Source organism: Musca vetustissima, unplaced genomic scaffold (assembly GCF_032173495.1).
Source record: "Musca vetustissima isolate MV318-11 ecotype Yass unplaced genomic scaffold, APGP_CSIRO_Mvet_v1 utg814, whole genome shotgun sequence".
NCBI lineage: Eukaryota > Metazoa > Arthropoda > Insecta > Diptera > Muscidae > Musca > Musca vetustissima.
Genome location: NW_026879786.1, coordinates 213,895 through 233,680, shown reverse-complemented (window position 1 = coordinate 233,680; position 19,786 = coordinate 213,895).

Genomic DNA, 19,786 nt, shown 5'->3' with positions numbered 1-19,786 from the left:
TTGTAGCTCTCCAGCTTTTTTTTAGTACAGAAAAAAATTCCATCAGAGATTCATTCCATTCGCTTCAGATTTTTTTCTCATTTTTTATTTTTCTTGAAAACATTTGTTGTTGTTGTCGTTGCTGTTTTGGGTTTCTCTGTACACTTTGCAATCTGTTGAATCCGTTGCTGTTGTTGTTGCTGTTATTGGCATTGTATCTTCAAGATAGTTGCGAGGTTTTGTTGTAAACATATATTTGTATGCACAGTGGGTTGGTATAGGAAAATATATTTTTGGAGACTTTGGACAGGCGTGGATTCATTAAAAAATATTTTTGGAGACTTTAGACAGGTGTGGATTTATTAAAAAAATATTTTTGGAGACTCTAAACAGGCGTGGATTTATTAAAAAATATTTTTGAAGACTATGGGCAGGCGTGGATTCATTAAAAAATATTTTTGGAGATTTTGGACAGGCGTGGATTAATTAAAAAATATTTTTGGAGACTTTGGACAGGCGTGGATTCATTAACAAATATTTTTGGAGACTTTGGACAGGCGTGGATTCATTAACAAATATTTTTGGAGACTTTGGACAGGCGTGGATTCATTAACAAATATTTTTGGAGACTTTGGACAGGCGTGGATTCATTAACAAATATTTTTGGAGGCTTTGGACAGGCGTGGATTCATTAACAAATATTTTTGGAGACTTTGGACAGGCGTGGATTCATTAACAAATATTTTTGGAGACTTTGGACAGGCGTGGATTCATTAACAAATATTTTTGGAGACTTTGGACAGGCGTGGATTCATTAACAAATATTTTTGGAGACTTTGGACAGGCGTGGATTCATTAACAAATATTTTTGGAGACTTTGGACAGGCGTAGATTCATTAACAAATATTTTTGGAGACTTTGGAAAGGCGTGGATTCATTAACAAATATTTTTGGAGACTTTGGAAAGGCGTGGATTCATTAAAAAATATTTTTGGAGACTTTGGAAAGGCGTTGGATTCATTAAAAAATATTTTTGGAGACTTTAGACAGGCGTGGATTCATTAAAAACATATTTTTGGAGACTTTGGACAGGCGTGGATTCATTAAAAACATATTGTTGGAGTTTTTTGACAGGCGTGGATTCATTAACAAATATTTTTGGAGACTTTGGACAGGCGTGGATTCATTAAAAACATATTTTTGGAGACTTTTGACAGGCGTGGATTCATTAAAAAATATTTTTGGAGACTTTGGACAGGCGTGGATGTACTCAAGAAGTACAAAGCCGATATTTTTGCCTTACAGGAAATGCGATGGAAAGGGCCGGGCGTAAGTAAATCAGATGATTACGCCCTGTATTATAGCTGTCATGAAACGAATCATGAATTTGGCTGCGGATTTATGGTCAACAGGAGAATAAAAGACCTCGTCTACAGATTCACTCAAGTAGATGAACGAATTGCTATAATCCGTATAAAAGCGAAGTTCTTCTACATCAGTCTCATTTGCGCCCATACTCCGACCGACGATAAAGATGAACAGACCAAAGACATATTTTATGAGTGCCTAGAAACGGCATATGATCGCTGCCCTGGCCATGACATTAAAATTCTGCTAGGAGATTTTAATGCAAAAAGTCGGAAGGGAACATATCTTTGGACCCATCGTTGAAAAATTCAGCCTCCATGAAGAAACATCAGACAACGGCAGGAGGTTGATTGACTTCGCAGCAAAAAAAAAACATGGTAGTTAGCAGTACCAGATACAAGCATCTCGATATACACAAGGCCACTTGGATTTCTACCGATCGAACAACGAGAAATAAAATCGATCATATTGTGATAGACGGAAGGCATTCATCCAGTGTTTTAGACGTCCGATCGATCCGGGGAGCGAATATTGATTCAGACAATTACTTTGTGGCAGCCAAGGTACGCCCCCGCCTTAATGTAGCAGCAAAGGTGCGATCTAACACAACACGGAAACTCGACGTCGAAAAGCTGCAAACACAACAGGTAGCCGCGAGGCCTACTCCGCTCAACTTACCCAACTGCTTGACGAAAGCACCACTTGACCCGATAATAATATAGAAGCACAATGGCAGAGAATTGCCCACTCCCTACAAACTGCAGCAAGAGCAACACTTGGGTACCAAAGACCACCATCAAGAAATCCGTGGTACGATCAGGAGTGTCGTAATGCTACTGATATGAAAAACGCAGCGTATAGGGCAACCCTGCGGACAGTAGCAACACCTAATGCGATGGAGAATTATCGGGAGAAAAGGACACATCGACACATTCCACTTATTCGTCGGCTACAAAACCGCATTCGACAGCCCTATCCGTTCACCCATTCTCGATTTTAATTTTTCAAGATTTTCAATGGGCTGGTAAATCAATACCAATGCTTGTTAAGGTTTGTAACTTTGCACATATATATTTGAAGATTTAAAAGAGAAGAAAAATAATTAAAAGAATTTTTTTGTTACTGCTTTGTTGTTGTTTTTTGTAATTAAAGAAAAGTCCTTATTTTTGATGGCGGGCATGATAACTCCTCACTGGAACATCGGAATCCGAAAATTCCAACGGTGTTAGAAAGAGTACATGTCTGGCTCTCGTATGAACTAGGATTATTGACTTCGCTCTAAAATTAACAAAATGGTGGACCTTTGAAAAAATATTTCTGGAAAATCGCCGATTTTTGACCAAAAACCAAGTTAAAAAATAAGGAAGATCTTTACCGATTGGCTTTATCCTAGTTCATACGATAGCTATACACTCACAGATAAACGTGTAAAAATTTGGAATCGATTAGGTTATTAGTTTTTGAGTTATCGTGCCCGCCATTCACAAAAGAGAAAAACGCGTTTAAAGTTTGAGAAGCCCTTTAGCCGTCACTTGATGCTGACACCATAAATCGGCTATATTTTCAAGAGTTCTTGAGATTTTCACTTAAAATTTTGTAGAGACATTCTTGAATTAGTGTAGATTCGAATTAAATCAAAAAAAAAATTTTGAGAATGGGGGGGTCCCCATAAAGCAACGACTGCGTTTGGCATTCCTGCAAAATTTATTCGGCAATGCAGGATTACTTTAACTGGTATACGATCAGCAGTTAAAGTCGGAAAAGATCTCTCGGAGCCCTTTAATACCGAACGAGGATTCAGACAAGGTGACAGTTTGTCGCGTGACCTTTTTAACATCCTGTTGGAAAAGGTCATACAAGACGCAAAGGTGAACTGAAATGGTAGTCTGTACACCAAACAACACATGTTACTCGCCTATGCCGATGATATCGACATAATGGGTCGAACACTTTAAAAAATTGATAAGGAGTCTGCCAAAGTGGGTCTGACAGTAAACGGCGAGAAGACCAAGCTGATGGTATCAACGCGCAAGACGTCCAGTAGACTCGGACCAACTGTGGAACTTGAGAACTACAGCTTAGAGGTAGTTAAGGATTTTATATACCTTGGTATCGCCATAAATAAAACGAATGAAATCAGTTTTGAAATTCAGAGGTAGTGTGAGGCAAACAGATGCTACTATGGTCTAAGCAAGCAGTTTAGAAACAAAGCCGCCTTCCGCCAGACCAAACTCACACTCTACAAGACGCTGATAATACCCGTGCTGTTATATGGATCTGAAGCATGGTTACTTACGCAATCAGTTGAGGCAGCTCTTGGAGTGTTTGCGAGAAAAATTCTCCGAAAGATCTATGGACTGATCTGCGTTGACAGTGAATATCGCCGTCGATATGTGCTGCAGCGACTACGTGGCTAGGTTGTGTGAGAATATTCTCGGAAAGGCATATAAAAGCGAACCAGCTGAGGGTTCACGCAGAAGCGAAAGGCTACGAATACATTGCCGAAATGGTCTTTTAAATTGGAAAAACTGCGCAAAAGACCGACCGACGCGCCTGGAAATCTTTTCTAAGTTCGGCTTATGGAACGAAAATTCTGTCACAAGCCAGCTAAGTAAGTAACATAAAAATATATTTATTAAAATCCACGCCTGTTTAAAGTCTCCAAAAATATATTTATTAAAATCCACGCCTGTTTAAAGTCTCCAAAAATATATTTATTAAAATCCACGCCTGTTTAAAGTCTCCAAAAATATATTTATTAAAATCCACGCCTGTTTAAAGTCTCCAAAAATATATTTATTAAAATCCACGCCTGTTTAAAGTCTCCAAAAATATATTTATTAAAATCCACGCCTGTTTAAAGTAAAAAATATATTTATTAAAATCCACGCCTGTTTAAAGTTTCCAAAAATATTTTATTAAAATCCACGCCTGTTATCTCCAAAAATATTTTTTAAATCCACGCCTACTTGGGGTCTTGACAAATCCACGTCTTGAAAAAATATTTTTTTAAATCCACGCCTGTTTAAAGTCTCCAAAAATATTTTTTTAAATCCACGCCTGTTTAAAGTCTCCAAAAATATTTTTTTAAATCCACGCCTGTTTAAAGTCTCCAAAAATATTTTTTTAAAAAATCCACGCCTTATGTTAGTCTCCAAAAAGATTTAAAAAAGAACGCCTGTTAGACACCCTCAAAAATATTCTTTAAAATATCCACGAAATTTATTTTTCATTTGACCCACTGTGCAATGTACTCCACTCTGAATATCATGGCCGTATTTTTGGAGAGTGCAGCAACATAGCAGCATTTTAGTGTTCGAATATCTTATAGGAGATTCGTTTATGTTTTTTGCCTTCTCTCTTTCACTCTCCCTGCTGTTGACGAGTGGAGATTTCTCTTGCACAGTGTGTGTGTGTGTGTGCTGGTGCCAGTGCATCAATGCTGTGTGTTGTACCTGCTCCTGGTGCCGATATTAAGGCAATTATTGACTGCTTTGCTGTTCGTTTTGTTTTGTTTTTTATTGCAGAGTATGTTTTCATGGGCGTGAGTGTATGTGTGTGTATTTGCGTGAATTGAGGCCGTTTTGTTCTGTGATTCTTTGTGAGAGAAATGGAGGAGACAATTGCATTTCATTTTTATGCTACGGATTATTTCCTTACCAAGAGAGAGAGAATAAAGGAATTTCCTGTTCGCTGTGTGACAGAGAGAGGGAGTTTGTGTGCGTGTGTTTTGGGGATATATGTGTGTGAGTGTGAGTTGTGTTCTTAACATTTTGTGTGATCTTGATGGTTAATGGCAACAAATTCCTTTAACCGAGTGACCAGATGTGGAGGTTTTTTTTGGAGGCGGAATTTAAATAGAATTACAAATTTAGGCAAATGATTTTGAAAAAAAAGAATATTTTTTTTTTTAATAAAATTTATTTAAAAATATACCAACAATTATTTAAAATAAGAAGACATCTTAATTTTCCCATCTGGCAACTCTTTGCGCCTAAAGAATGCACTTAAATGCAGCAGTGTTCTAATTGGCAAACAAACCTCATTTGTGTTGTTGTTGCTGCTGCTGCTGTGGAGGAGCTGGGGAGCAGAAGACACATTTTCGTTTGTATTCAAGTCATGTACTTGCAAGGTCAATTTATTTTGACATCCATAATTTTCCAAATGTGTTGAACTTATGTGGATGTTTTTTTTTTTTTTGCACAAAGCATACACAAAGATACGCACATACATATGTGTTTAATAAATATGTATGACATTGGAATCGAAATTTTATTTTTTGAAAAAAAAAAATATTTTTTAAACCTTGGATTTAAAAAAAAAATGTTCAGGCTCTACTACAAGCGTGGATTTTTCAACAAATATTTTTCATGGTCTACTATAAGCGTGGAGATTCTAAAAAATACTTTTTGGATTTAGGCTTCGAAAAAAATATTTTAAAATGTTAGGCCTCGAAAAAATTCTTTAAAAAATTCACACCTTTTGGAAGATCCTTGAAAAAATATTAAAAAAATCCACGCCTTGTGGTAGAACTTTGAAAAAATATTTTTAAAAATCGACGCCTTATGGTACTTACTTAACTGGCTTGTTACAGAACGATTGTTCCATAAGCCGAACTTAAAAAAGATTTCCAAGCACGTCGGTCTTGTGAGCATCTCCTCCAATTTGAAAGACCACGTTCCAAGATATTGTTTTCTACATGGTCTTTCCATCTAAGTCGTGGCCTTCCCATTCTACGGGAACCATCAGTAGGCTCGCTATTACATGCTTTTTGAACTGGGGCATTCTCATTCATTCGCACAACATGGACTAGCCACCGTAGTCGCTGCAGCTCAATACGATTGTCGATGTCCGCGTATAAACTGTAAAACTCGGACCGTAGGTATTTTGCAGAATTTTTCTTTCAAACTTCCCAAGAGCTGCCTCATCTTCTCGCGCAAGTACCCATGCTTCCAGATCCATATAACATCACGAGAAGTATCAGCGTCTTGTAAAGTGTGAGTTTGGTCTGGCGGGAGGCGGCCTTGTTTCTAAACAGCCTTGAAATACCACGTTCCAAGATGTTGTTTCTACTTGGGCCTTCCATCTAATTCGTGGCCTTCCCCTTCAACGGGAACCATCAGTAGGCTCGCTATTATATGCCTTTCGAGCTGGGGCATTCTCATTCACTCGCACAACATGGCCTAGCCACCGTAGTCGCTGCAGCTCAATACGACTGACTATGTCCATGTCTGCGTATAAATTGTAAAGCTCGTGGTTCAATCGAGGCCGATATTCACCGTCAACGCAGATCGGCCCATAGATCTTTCGGAGATTTTTTCTCTCAAACACTCCAAGAGCTGTCTCATCTGCTTGCGCAAGTACCCATGCGTCAGATCCATATAACAGCACGGGTAGTATCAGCGTCTTGTAGAGTGTGAGTTTGGTCTGGCGGGAGGCGGCCTTGCTTTTGAATTGTTTCCTCAGACCATAGTAGCATCGGTTGGCCATCACTATCCTTCTCCGAATTTCAAAATTGATGTCATTCGTTTTATTTATGGAGGTACCAAAGTATATAAATTTTTAACTACCTCGAAGCTGTAGTTCTCAGGTTCCACAGTTGGTCCAAGTCTACTGGACGTCTTGCGCATTGATACCATCAGCTTGGTCTTCTCGCCGTTTACTGTCAGACCCACTTTGGCAGACTCTTTTTCAATTATTTGTTCAAAAGTGGCTGTTACCGCTCGCAATGTTCGACCCATTATATCGATGTCATCGGCGTATGCGAGTACCATGTGTTATTTGGTGTACAGAGTGCCATTTCTGTTCACTTTTGCCTCTCGTATGTCCTTTTCCAACAGGATGTTAAAGAGATCACACAACTAGCTGTCACCTTGTATGAATCCTCGCTCGGAAATGAAGTGCTCCGATATGTCATTTTCGACTTGAACTTTATTGTGCCTTAAAGTTATGGCCGAATTAATTTTATGGGAATGCCAAACGCAGACATGGCTATATACACCTCTGAACGGATAGGGCTGTCGAATGCGGCATTATAGTCGACAAATAGGTGGTATGTGTCGATGTGTTTTTCGTGGGGCTTTTCCAGGATTTGGCGCAGAGTGAAAAATCTGGTCAATGGCGGATTTGCCAGGTCTGAAGCCACATTGGTATGGTCCAATGATGTCATTGTCCATTGGCTTCAGTCGTTCACACAGCACACTGGATAGCACTTCATATGCGATGGGAAGAAGATTAATTCCTCTATAATTGGCACATATCGTCTTGTCTCCTTTTTTGTGCACGGGACACAGGATGCTGAGGTTCCAATAATTGGGCATGCATTCTTATAGCCAAATTGTACTAATCAGCTGGTGCACGCTCCTGACCAGCATCTGACCACCAGTCTTGAATAGTTCGGCTTGTAACCCATCGGAATCTGCTGCTTTATTATTCTTCAGCCGTTTGATTGCTATTCTGACTTCATCTTGGCTAGGTGGTATACACTCTATACCGTCATCTGTTATTGGTTCTGGGTTATCCTCTTCACTGCTGCTATTTGATACCAGAAGTTTTTCAAAATGCTCCTTCCAGATCCTCAACACGCTGTGTCTGTATCTGTCAACAGGGTTCCTTCTTCATCTCTACAGGAGGATGTGCCTGCACCAAAACCTTCGGTTTGATATTTTACTTGTTGGCAGAATTTTCGGACTTCATTCTGACTCCTGTACATCTCGATTGCTCACGCTCACGTTTTTCTTGTTCTTTCTTCTTTTCTCTGGAAACACGTTTGTCCTCTCTCATTTTCTCCCGATAATTCTCCATCACATTACGTGTTGCTCCTGCCTGCAGGATTGCCCTATACGCTTCGTTTTTCATATCTGTAGCATTACGACACTCCTGATCGTACCACGCATTTCTTGATGGTAGTCTTTGGTATCCAAGTGTTGCTTTTGCTGCAGTTTGTAAGGAGTGGGCTTTTCTCTGACATTCTGCTTCTATATTATTATCGGGACAAGGGGTGCTTCGTCAAGCAGTTGGGTAAGTTGAACGGAGTAGGCTTCTGGTATCTGTTGTGTTTGCAGCTTTACGACGTCGAGTTTCCGTGTTGTGTTAGATCGCACCTTTGCTGCAACATTAATACGATTGCGAACCTTGGCTGCTACAAGGTAGTGGTCCGAATTGATATTCGATCGGACGTCTAAAACACGGGTTGGATGCCTTCCGTCTATCACAACATGATCAATTTGATTTCCCGTTGTTCGATCAGGAGAAATCCAAGTAGGCTTGTGTATATAGAGATGCTTGAATCTGGTGCTGCTAACTCCCATGTTTTTTGCTGTCAATCAACCTCATGCCGTTGTCTGATGTTTCTTCATGAAGGCTGATTTTTCCGACATTGGGGCCAAATATATTTTCCCTTCCGATTTTTGCATTAAAATCTCCTAGCAGAATTTAAATGTCAGGGCCAGGGCAGCGATTATATGATGTTTTTAGGCGCTCGTAAAATATGTCTTTGGTCTTTTCATCTTTATCTTCGGTCGGAGCATGACCGTAAATAAGACTGATGTAGAAGAACTTCGCTTTTATACGGATTTTAGCAATTCGCACATCTACTGGAGTGAATTTGGAGACAAGGTCTTTCATTCTCCTGTTGGCCATAAATCCGCAGCCAAATTCATGTCTCGTTTCATGGCAGCTATAATACAGTGCGTAATTGTCTGATTTACTTACGCCTGTCCCTTTCCATCGCATTTCCTGTAAGGTAAGGTTTTGCACTTCTTGAGTAAGGTTTTGTACTTCTTGAGTACAAAACGCCAAAGCGAGAACTGCGCCTGTTCTGTACTACGTGCGCACATTCCAAGTGAAGATTCGCAGATCGTGGTCCTTTCAACATGGTCGGTGGTGGTCAATATTAGGGGGGTTTGTTTTACTTTGCTTTTTTATAGTAGGAGGGGGTTTCCGAGTGTGGGTAACTAACCCGACGCCTCAATCCATTGTTGATAGTTCTTATGGGTGAACTCGCGGCACATATCAGCTCACTATTTAAACGGATGATGAAAATAGCTACCCCAGGTGACACCGCGGGGAGGTCAGTGTCCACAATTGAGATGAAAGAGGGATCAAGATAAGCCTGGACTTCGCCATGTTAAGCTAATCAGAGCCGTTGCTTGGTATCTATTATCCCCTACGCCACCCATCAATCATCCCCTACGCTATATGGTAGACCCTGAAAAAATTAATTTAAAAATTCGACGCCTTCTGGTAGATCCTTGAAGAAATATTAAAAAAAAAATCACGCTTGATTCTTGATTTTTCAGATTTCATTCTCTTTTGTCGGCAGCTTATACAAAGAAGAACCCCGTCCAGAATCGTCGGCCGCTCTGTTCCTTTGATGTGGGATAATAAAATAATTGCGATTATCTATCTGTTCTCATTTTTCGTCTCCTTCTTCTTTGTCAAAGTGTTGTCACCATCATTGGATACATTTTGTTATTGAATCCTCCATCCATTTATCATCCACTGGAGATGAAGATGGACTTTCGAATATCGAGGATTTTCATACAAATCTCGAGAATATATCTTTTGCCCCCCACCTTTCTCTTTGATCTTTGTGGCCAATTGAATCCTTAAACAAACAGACGACCTGTCACAGGAACAAATGAACCGAATAAAAAAACTCGGTTCGATGTCATACCCAACAACAGCAATGAAACCAATAAAAACAAAACCAAACCCAACATCGACAGGACGTAAATCCCTAAACAGTAGCTGGAAACAAATATTGTACTTTACAACGACAACAACAAAAAAACAACAACAAATCTACCAACAGTAGCAACAATTGTGGTTCGTTGCGATTCGAAATCCCTTTTTCAAACTCAACAAATTTTCAAAACCCCCCACCCAATCACAGGGACCCAAGAGGAAAGAGAGGAGCCGAAACAAGACGACAACCACCATCACACCAACACACCGATCACTCTCACACGATATGTGTGTTTGTGTGTATGTATGTGTTAAATTCCTTTCGGAATTATGCTTCCTTCGGTATGGCCATGGGTGAAGATGTTGGACGGCTGTGCGCGCAGTGACTGCAGAGCAATGTTGTTGATCTGGTCTGGCTGGATGGCTGCTATGGGTGACGGCAGTCCACTCTGCTCCATTCGGCAAATGGAAGGAATTGTAGCAGAAACACGAACAACAACAATAACAAAAATACCAAAACTCAAGCTCTAAGCAATAAAATTGGAACGCAAAAAAATTTCAACAGCCACCAAAAATATTCGTTCGAATGGCGCACACAAGCCATACCGAGAAGGAGAGGAAGAAACATTGTTGGGTTGGACAGTGGGACAAAAAGAAAAACAAATTTTCAAGGCTTGGATTTTTTAAAATAATTTCTTTAATGATCTACAATAAGGCGTGGATTTTTTAAAAATAATTTTTTTAGGGCCTACCTCAAAGTGTTGGTTTTTTAAATTAATTTTTTCAAATGGTGTCTATATCAATATGTTTTGATCGCATGGTATGATTGTTTAAATTGATTTTTGTCGCATTTGATACCGATATTACTAAGAATTTCCAAAATTTCCAAGAGATCCAGACCAAAATGCTTCTTGCGCAGATGCAGCCATTGCCATATACTCGGCTTCAGTAGTAGACAATGCCGTTGTTGATTGTTTCTTCGTTGTTTCTATGAAATGCAGCCATTTTGAAATTTGAAAATATATCCTGAAGTAGATTTTCTATCATCAAGGTAACCTGCCCAGTTAGTATCAGAAAAACATTCTATAAATTCGGTGTCATCTTTCGAAAATTGAAGTTTATAATCCAATGTGCCTTTGAGGTGTGTGGTGTGGTGTTTCATGTTCATTGTTGTACCTTGACAGAACCCCCACTGCATATGATATATCGGGGCGACTGACCTGAGCAGCATAAGATAAACTTCCGACAGCTTCTTGATAAGGTACTTTACGGTTAATTTTCGAAGATTTCATATGTTTTGTTAATTTTTTACAATTTTGCATATTATATCTTTTCAATACACCTTGAAATGTACAATTTCTGGTCCAACCACAATTTTCCATTTTCACGATCTCTTGTGATTCTCATACCCAGAAAGTAACTTGCCTCACCAATATCTTTCATTTTGAAATTTCTTGACAAACAATTCTTAATATGTTTTTTGGATTCAAGATTATTTGAACAAATCAACATGTCATCCACATATATAGCGACATATGTTCCGTTCAATTTGTAATATACACAGAGTTCTGTTTTAGCCCAATTTTTTTAAGTTCCATCTAATTTCTTATTCCACACTCGGCTGGCTAGTTTAAGGCCATATAATGACTTCTTTAGTTTAAAAACATTTCCTTTGTTTGCCTCAAGACCCTCTGTAATTTTCATATATATTTTCTCTCTCAATGCACGCTGTAAGAGAGCTGTTACTACCATCCATTTGGTCTATGTCAGGATTATGCTGAACTGCCAAGCTTAAAAGTAGACATATTGAGAAATACCTCGCAACTTGTATTTCTCCCGATCGAACAACGAGAAATCAAATCGATCATGTTGTGATAGACCGAAGGCATTCATCCAGGTTAGACGTCCGAATGATCCGGTTAGCGAATATCGATTCGGACCATTACCTTGTGGCAGCCAAGGTACGCACCCGTCTTAATGAAGCAGCAAAGGTGCGATCTAACACAACACAGAAACTCGACGTCGAAAAGCTGCAAACACAACAGGTAGCCGAGGCCTACACCGCTCAACTTACCCACCTGCTTGAAGAAAGCACTTCTTGTCCCGATAATAGCACAATGGCAAAGAATTGCCCACTCCCTACAAACTGCAGCAACACTTGGGTACCAAAAATCACCATCAAGAAACCCATGGTACGATCAGGAGTGTCGTAATGCTACTGATGTGAAAAAACGCAGCTTATAGGGCAACCCTGCGGACAGTAGCAACACATTATGCGATGGAGAACTATCGGGAGAAAAGGAGAGAGGAGAAACGTGTTTTCAGAAAAAAGAAGAAAGAACAAGAAAAACGTGAGCGTGAGCAAATCGAGATGTACAGGAGTCAAAATGAAGTCCGGAAATTTTGTCAACGAGTAAAACACCAAACCGAAGGCTTTGATGCAGGCACATCCTCCTGTAGATATGAAGAAGGAAACCTGGTGACAGATGCAGACAGCGTGTTGAGGATCTGGAAAGAGCATTTTGAAAAGCTTCTGGTATCAAATAGTGGCGTTGAAGAAGATACTCCAGAACCAAAAAGATATGATGGTATAGAGTGTATACCACCTAGCCAAGATGAGGTCATAAAAGCAATTAATCGGCTGAAGAACAATAAAGCAGCAGGAGCCGATGGATTACCAGCCGAACTATTCAAGACTGGTAGCCAGATGCGGTTCAGGAGCATGCACCAGCTGATTAGTACAATTTTGCTAGAGGAATGCATGCCCAATGATATGTGCCAACTATAGAGAAATAAGTCTCCTTTCCATCGCATATAAAGTGCTATCCAGTGTGCTGTGCGAACGACTTAACTTTCAGACTTGACATTGGTCATTGACCAGATTTTCACTCTGCGCCAAATCCTGGAAAATACCCACGAAAAACACATCGACACATACCAACTATTCGTCGACTATAAAGCCACATTTGACGGCCCTATCCGTAGACATGGCTTTAAACACCTCGGCATTCCTGCAAAATTAATACGGCTATGCGGGATAACTTTAAGTGGCACAAGGTCAGCAGTTAAAGTAGGAAAGGACCTATCGCAGCCCTTCAATACCGAACGAGGATTCAGACAAGTTGACAGTTTGTCCTGTGATTTTTTTAACATCCTGCTGGAAAAGGTCATACGAGACGCAAAGGTGAACAGAAATGACACTCAGTACACCAAACAACACATGTTACTTGCCTACGCCGATGACATCGGTATAATGGGTCGAATATTGCGAGCGGTAACAGCCACCTTTGAACAAATTGAATAGGAGTCTGCCAAAGTGGGTCTGGCAGTAAACGGCGAGAAGACCAAGCTGATGGTATCAACGCGCAAGACTTCCAGTAGACTCGGACCAACTGTGGAACTTGAGAACTACAGCTTCGAGGTAGTTAAAGAATTTATATACCTTGGTACCGCCATGAATAAAACGAATGACATCACTTTTGAAATTCGGAGGATTGTGATGGCTAAACGATGCTACTATGGTCTAAGTAAGCAGTTTAGAAACAAGGCCACCTCCCACCAGACCAAACACGCCACACTTTACAAGACGCTGATACTACCCGTGCTGTAATATGGATTTGAAGCATGGGTACTTGCGCAAGCAGCTGAGGCAGCTCTTGGGGTGTCTGAAAGAAAATTTCTTCGAAAGATCTATGGGCCGATCTGCGTCGACGGTGAATATCGGCGTCGAATGAACTACGAGCTTTACAATTTATACGCGGACATCGACATAGTCAGTCGTATTGAGCTGCAGCGACTACGGTGCTAGGCCATGTTGTGCGAATGAATGAGAATGCCCCAGCTCAAAAGGCATATAAAAGCGAGCCTACTGATGGTTCCCGTAAAAGGGGAAGGCCACGAAATATATGGAAAGACCAAGTAGAAAACAACATCTTGGAACGTGGTCTTCCAAATTGGTGGATTTGCGCACAAGACCGACGCGCTTGGAAATCTTTTTTAAGCTCGGCTTATGGAACAACCGTTCTGTAACAAGCCAGCTAAGTAAGTAAGAGTTGATTATCTCATTTACATATTCCTCAACATTTGAGCAGACCTTTCATTTGGAAATATGCCTCTACTGCAAACTTCCAGTCTTCAAAGTTTTCACTTTTCAGGGCCTACTTCAGGACGTGGATTTTTTTAAATTCATGTTTGTCAGGACCTACTTCAAGGCGTGGATTTTTTTTAAATTCATTTTTGTCAGGGTCTACTTCGAGGCGTGGATTTTTTTAAATTCATTTTTGTCAGGGCCTACTTCGAGGCGTGGATTTTTTTAAATTCATTTTTGCCAGGGCCTACTTCGAGGCGTGGATTTTTTTAAATTCATTTTTGCAAGGGCCTACTTCGAGGCGTGGATTTTTTTAAATTCATTTTTGCCAGGGCCTACTTCGAGGCGTGGATTTTTTTAAATTCATTTTTGCCAGGGCCTACTTCGAGGCGTGGATTTTTTTAAATTCATTTTTGCCAGGGCCTACTTCAAGGCGTGCATTTTTTTAAATTCATTTTTGTCTGGGCCTACTTCAAGGCGTGCATTTTTTTAAATTCATTTTTGTCTGGGCCTACTTCAAGGCGTGGATTTTTTTAATTTCATTTTTTAATCCACTGTCCCATTCCCCCAAATACGTTGCGCGACTGGACCAAAATAAGCGCAATTTTCAATCTGCTACAATATCGTCACTTGGGCGCATTCCAAAACATAATACGAGCTTGATTGTTGTTGTTGCTGTTGTCGTTGCCTTCAATTCAAATGCTATTTTCTGCGATTTTTGCTGTTCGGTTCGTGGCAGAGGTATTTTTTGAGCATTTCTTGTTTAATATTTCTGTATTTCGGATGTAGTTGTGAGATCTGTCCCGCCAGCCTGGCATCCAACCGATGGACGATGCTGCTGTTTTGCTGGTATTGAGGAAAAGTCAAGCCGCATTGTGGCCGACAGGAGGGAAATGCAGTGGACAGGAGGGAAAAGAAAAATCTTTACTTCTTTATAGCCGGTGATCTGATCGATGCTGCAGTGGCAGAGAATTTTTATTGCAATTGAAGTCGATTTTTTTGTTTTTGCCAGAGCCAGAGCACAACATGTTTGCTAAGCTATGCGAGCATGGAGCGAGCTTGTCCAAATGTTGCTGCCATACACCACTCGGTCCAAGTTCTGCAAGACTGGTTTTCTTTCGAGACCAAAAAAAAATTGTGCAGCGGGAGCTGAAGTACATAACTACACCAACAATAACCGGGATTTGTTCGACAACAAAAACACCAACAACAATGTTACTTATAACGTATGCCAAAAACAGACTGAAGTTTTGGTGAGATGGATGTCTGATAGTTTGGCAGCAGGCAGCATGGTTTCCGAACTCTAAGTTTGGATCCTCACATGTGTGTGTAAATGTGTGCGTGGAGCTGTTCACAATTATTCTTCATCTTGCTTCGCTTCCTTTTTGTCGCAGCAAAACCATCATCATCACCTAGAGCAGCAACCCTGGCAAACCAATCAGGCAGGAATTCAAGAAAGCACGAAGTCAAACAGTCAGGCAATCATCAACAACAACATCAGAACAGGAGGCAAATAAAAATTCTAGCAAAAACAACAACAACATAAAATTACATTCTGCAACCTCTACGGCATGTGGAGCCAATGAGGCGATTTCCCCAGGACCTTGAAAAGTATCTCAGAAAAATATTTTAAAAAAATCCTGTCGGAGGACCTTAAACAACTTTTTTAAGAAGACTACGCCTCAAAGTAGGCCTTGAAAAGAATATTTTAAGAAATCTGTGCCTCAAAGTGGGCCTTAAAAAAAGAAATCTACGCCTGTCTGACAAGGGGTATCCTTGTCTGAATCCTCGTTCGGTATTAAAGGGCTCCGACAGGTACTTTCCGACTTTAACTGCTGATCTTGTGCCAGTTAAAGTTATCCTGCATAGCCGTAATAATTTTGCAGGAATGCCAAACGAAAACATGGCTTTATACACCTCTGAACGGATAGGGCTGTAGAATGCGGCTTTATAGTCAACGAATAGGTGGAATGTGTCGGTGTGTTTTTCGTGGGCCTTTGGCACAGAGTGAAAATCTTGCCAATGGTGGATTTCTCAGGTCTGAAGTCGCATTGGTATGGTCCAATAATGTCATTGACCATTGGCTTCAGTCGTTCACACAGTACGCTAGATAGCACTTTATTTGCGATGGGAAGGAGACTTATTTCTCAATAGTTGGCACATATAGTCTTGTTTCCTTTTTGTGCACGGGTCACAGGATGCTGAGGTTCCTATCATTGGGCATGCATTCTTCTAGCCAAATTGTACTAATTAGCTGGTACATGTTCCTTACCAGCATCTGACCATCAGTCTTGAATAGTTCGGCTTGTAAGCCATCGGCACCTGCTGCTTTATTATTCTTGAGCCGATTGATTGCTATTCAGACTTCATCTTGGCTAGGTGGTATACACTCTATACCGTCATTTATTGGTTCTGAGATATTCTCTTCTCCCGCTACTATTTCATACCAGAAGTTTTTTCAAAATGCTCCTACCAGATCCTCAGCACGCTGTCTGTATCTGTCACCAGCTTTCCTCCTTCACCTCTACTGGAGGATGTGCCTGCACCAAAGCCTTCGGTTTGGTGTTTTACTCATAGGTAGAATTTTCGAACTTCATTCTGTACATCTCGATTTGCTCACGCTCACGTTTTTCTTGATCTTTCTTCTTTTTTCTGAAAACACGTTTCTCCTCTCTCCTTTTCTCCCGATAACTCTCCATCGCATTACGTATTGCTACTGTCCGCAGGGTTGCCCTATACGCTGCGTTTTTCATATCAGTAGCATTACGACACTCCTGATCGTACCATGGGTTTCTCGGTGGTGGTATTTGGTACCCAAGTGTTGCTTTTGCTGCAGTTTGTAGGGAGTGGGCAATTCTCTACCAATGTGCTTCTATATTATTATCGGGACAAGGGGTGTTTCGTCAAGCAGTTGGATAAGTTGAGCGGAGTAGGCTTCGGCTACCTGTTGTGTTTGCAGCTTTTCGACGTCGAGTTTCCGTGTTGTGTTAGATCGCACCTTTGCTGCTACATTAAGACGGGTGCGTACCTTGGCTGCCACAAGGCAATGGTCCGAATCGATATTTGCTCCTCGGATCGATCGAACGTCTAAAACACTGGATGAATGCATTCCGTCTATCACAACATGATCAATTTGATTTCTGGTTGTTCGATCGGGAGAAATCCAAGTGGCCTTGTGTATATCGAGATGCGTTAATCTGGTGCTGCTACCTACCATGTTTTTCCTGCCGCGAAGTCAATCAACCTCATGCCGTTGTCGGATGTTTCTTTGTGAAGGCTGAATTTTCCGACGGTGGGGCCAAAGATATTTTACCTTCTGATTTTTGCATTAAAATCTCCAAACAGACTTTTATTGTCATGGCCAGGGCAGCGATCATATGCTGTTTCTAGGCGCTCGAAAATATGTCTTTGGTCTGTTCATCTTTGTCTTCGGTTGGAGCATGGGCGCAAATACGACTGATGTAGAGGAACTTCGATTTTATACGGATTATAGCAATTCGCTCATCTACAGGGGTGAATCTGGAGACGAGGTCTTTTATTCTCCTGTTAACCATAAATCCACAGTCAAATTCTTGTCTCGTTTCATGGCAGCTATAATACAGGGGGTAATCGTCTGATTTACTTACGCCCTCCCTTTCCATCGCATTTCCTGTAAGGCGATAATATCGGCTTTGTACTTCTTGAGTACATCCGCCAAAGCGAAGGCATTGTACTTCATGAGTACATCCGCCAAGGCGAAGACTGCGCCTGTTCTGTACAACGTGCGCACATTCCAAGTGCAGATTCGCAGATCGTGGTCCTTTATACGTTTGCGGGGGTCGTCAACATTAGTTTGGTTTTCCTTTTCTTTGCTTCTTCATCAATGTGGGCATAACCCGACGCCTCAACCCATTTTTGTATAGTTCTTATGGGTGGCACATATTAGCTCACTATTTCATCGGGTGATGCAAATAGCTACCCCAGGCGGCACCACGGGGAGGTCAGTGTGCACAATTGAGATGAAAGAGGTACCAAGATAAGCCTGGACTTCGCCATGTTAAAGCCAATCAGAGCCGTTGCTTGGTATCTAATGTCAGAATGTCATTCTGGCGTAGGCGATGAAGTAGTCTCTGAAAAAATTATTGAAAAATCCTCGCCTTTTAATGTTTCCTAAAAATATTTATGAAATCCACGCCTTATAATAGGCCATGAAAAAAATATTTTAAAAAAATCCATGTTGTATTTGGCAACACTGTTTTTTCGAACTCCCCCTGCCTCCATAAAATAATATTTTTTTTTGTGGACTGTCATTTTTTCAAAGATGGTCCATAATCGTTTTTATTATTTTGGCATTCTTGGTAGGGTCCCCTTTTAATATATATTTTTTTTTAATTTCAAGCTGTTGCTCCTTTTCCAGGCACCCATGCTTTTTGTTGTTGTCGAAGTTATCCCGCCATAAAAAAAAACATCCACTTCTATAACAAGTCAACTTCTACATCTGCTTCCCTTCAGCGATATTTCTGCTGTTGCCATGGTCCAATGATGCTGCCAGGCTGTGTAGCTGGCTGGCTGACTGGCCTGTTGATGTCGCTGTGTTTTTCGGTTGTATGCGTGAAATTGGCGCGCATTTTTTAAATATCAAACATTTTTTTGCCAAGCGATCCCACCATCCCGACCAGGCCACTCTTCTCCCTCCGATCGTATTTCCATTGCCTTACAGAGATAAAAACTCTACATCAGCTTAGCGTGTCTTGTTGTCATCCCCAACGAATAGCTTGGTTGGAGCTCTCTCCGATTTTGGACTAAGAGGAGGTTGGGAGATTGGAGGGGAAATTGTTGGCGGCAAATGTATATTTTTGCGTATTCTGGTGAGTTGAAATAACAAAAAAAAAACTGAAAACTGCACCTGGTCTTGAATTTTTGGTTTAAACTAAAAAAGACTGCTCCCCCCACTCCTCGGACAACTCAAGAAGCTTTGGTGACTTGACTGTGTCGGGAGAAAATAATAATATTTTTCAAAATTTTAAGAGGTAAAATATTTTTTCAAGGGTCAGCAATTAGGCGAACATTTTTTAAAATATTTGTTTCATCTATCATGTGGTAATCGCTTCATAAGAAGAAATTCCATAACCACATTTCCTAATAATTTGCATTCCATAAAATTTAATGTTCTGTTTCGCATTTACATCTGTAGCAGAACAGTAAAAGCATCGGAATATAAAAAAAAATCCCCACAGCATTCCAACGTAATGTGTCGCAATTCTACGTAAATGCTGTAAATTTAACAGATCACAATAAAAAAAAATCGATGCAAAAAGAAAAAATCGAATAATCCCAGACAGAAATAAACATTCTTATGATAATTTCCACAGTTAAATATTCCATTTGGATCGGATCGAAGACTGTTGACGACGACGATGACGACAACATATGGCCAACCAGGGTGCGGAGAATGATTAAAATACACTCTTTCTCACGAATGTTCACGACGGCGAGAATTCGAATGTTTATCGCGAATGATCAAGTTACAATGAATAAACACAAAAATATGCAATCTCTCGCGAATGTTCGCATTGCACGAAAAATTCACGAACGATAAAACTTCGCTGCAAGTGTCGTCGATTCATTCATTCGCGAGCATCCTTTGCTGAAGAATGTTTATTTGAAAATCTCAAAAAAGAATCA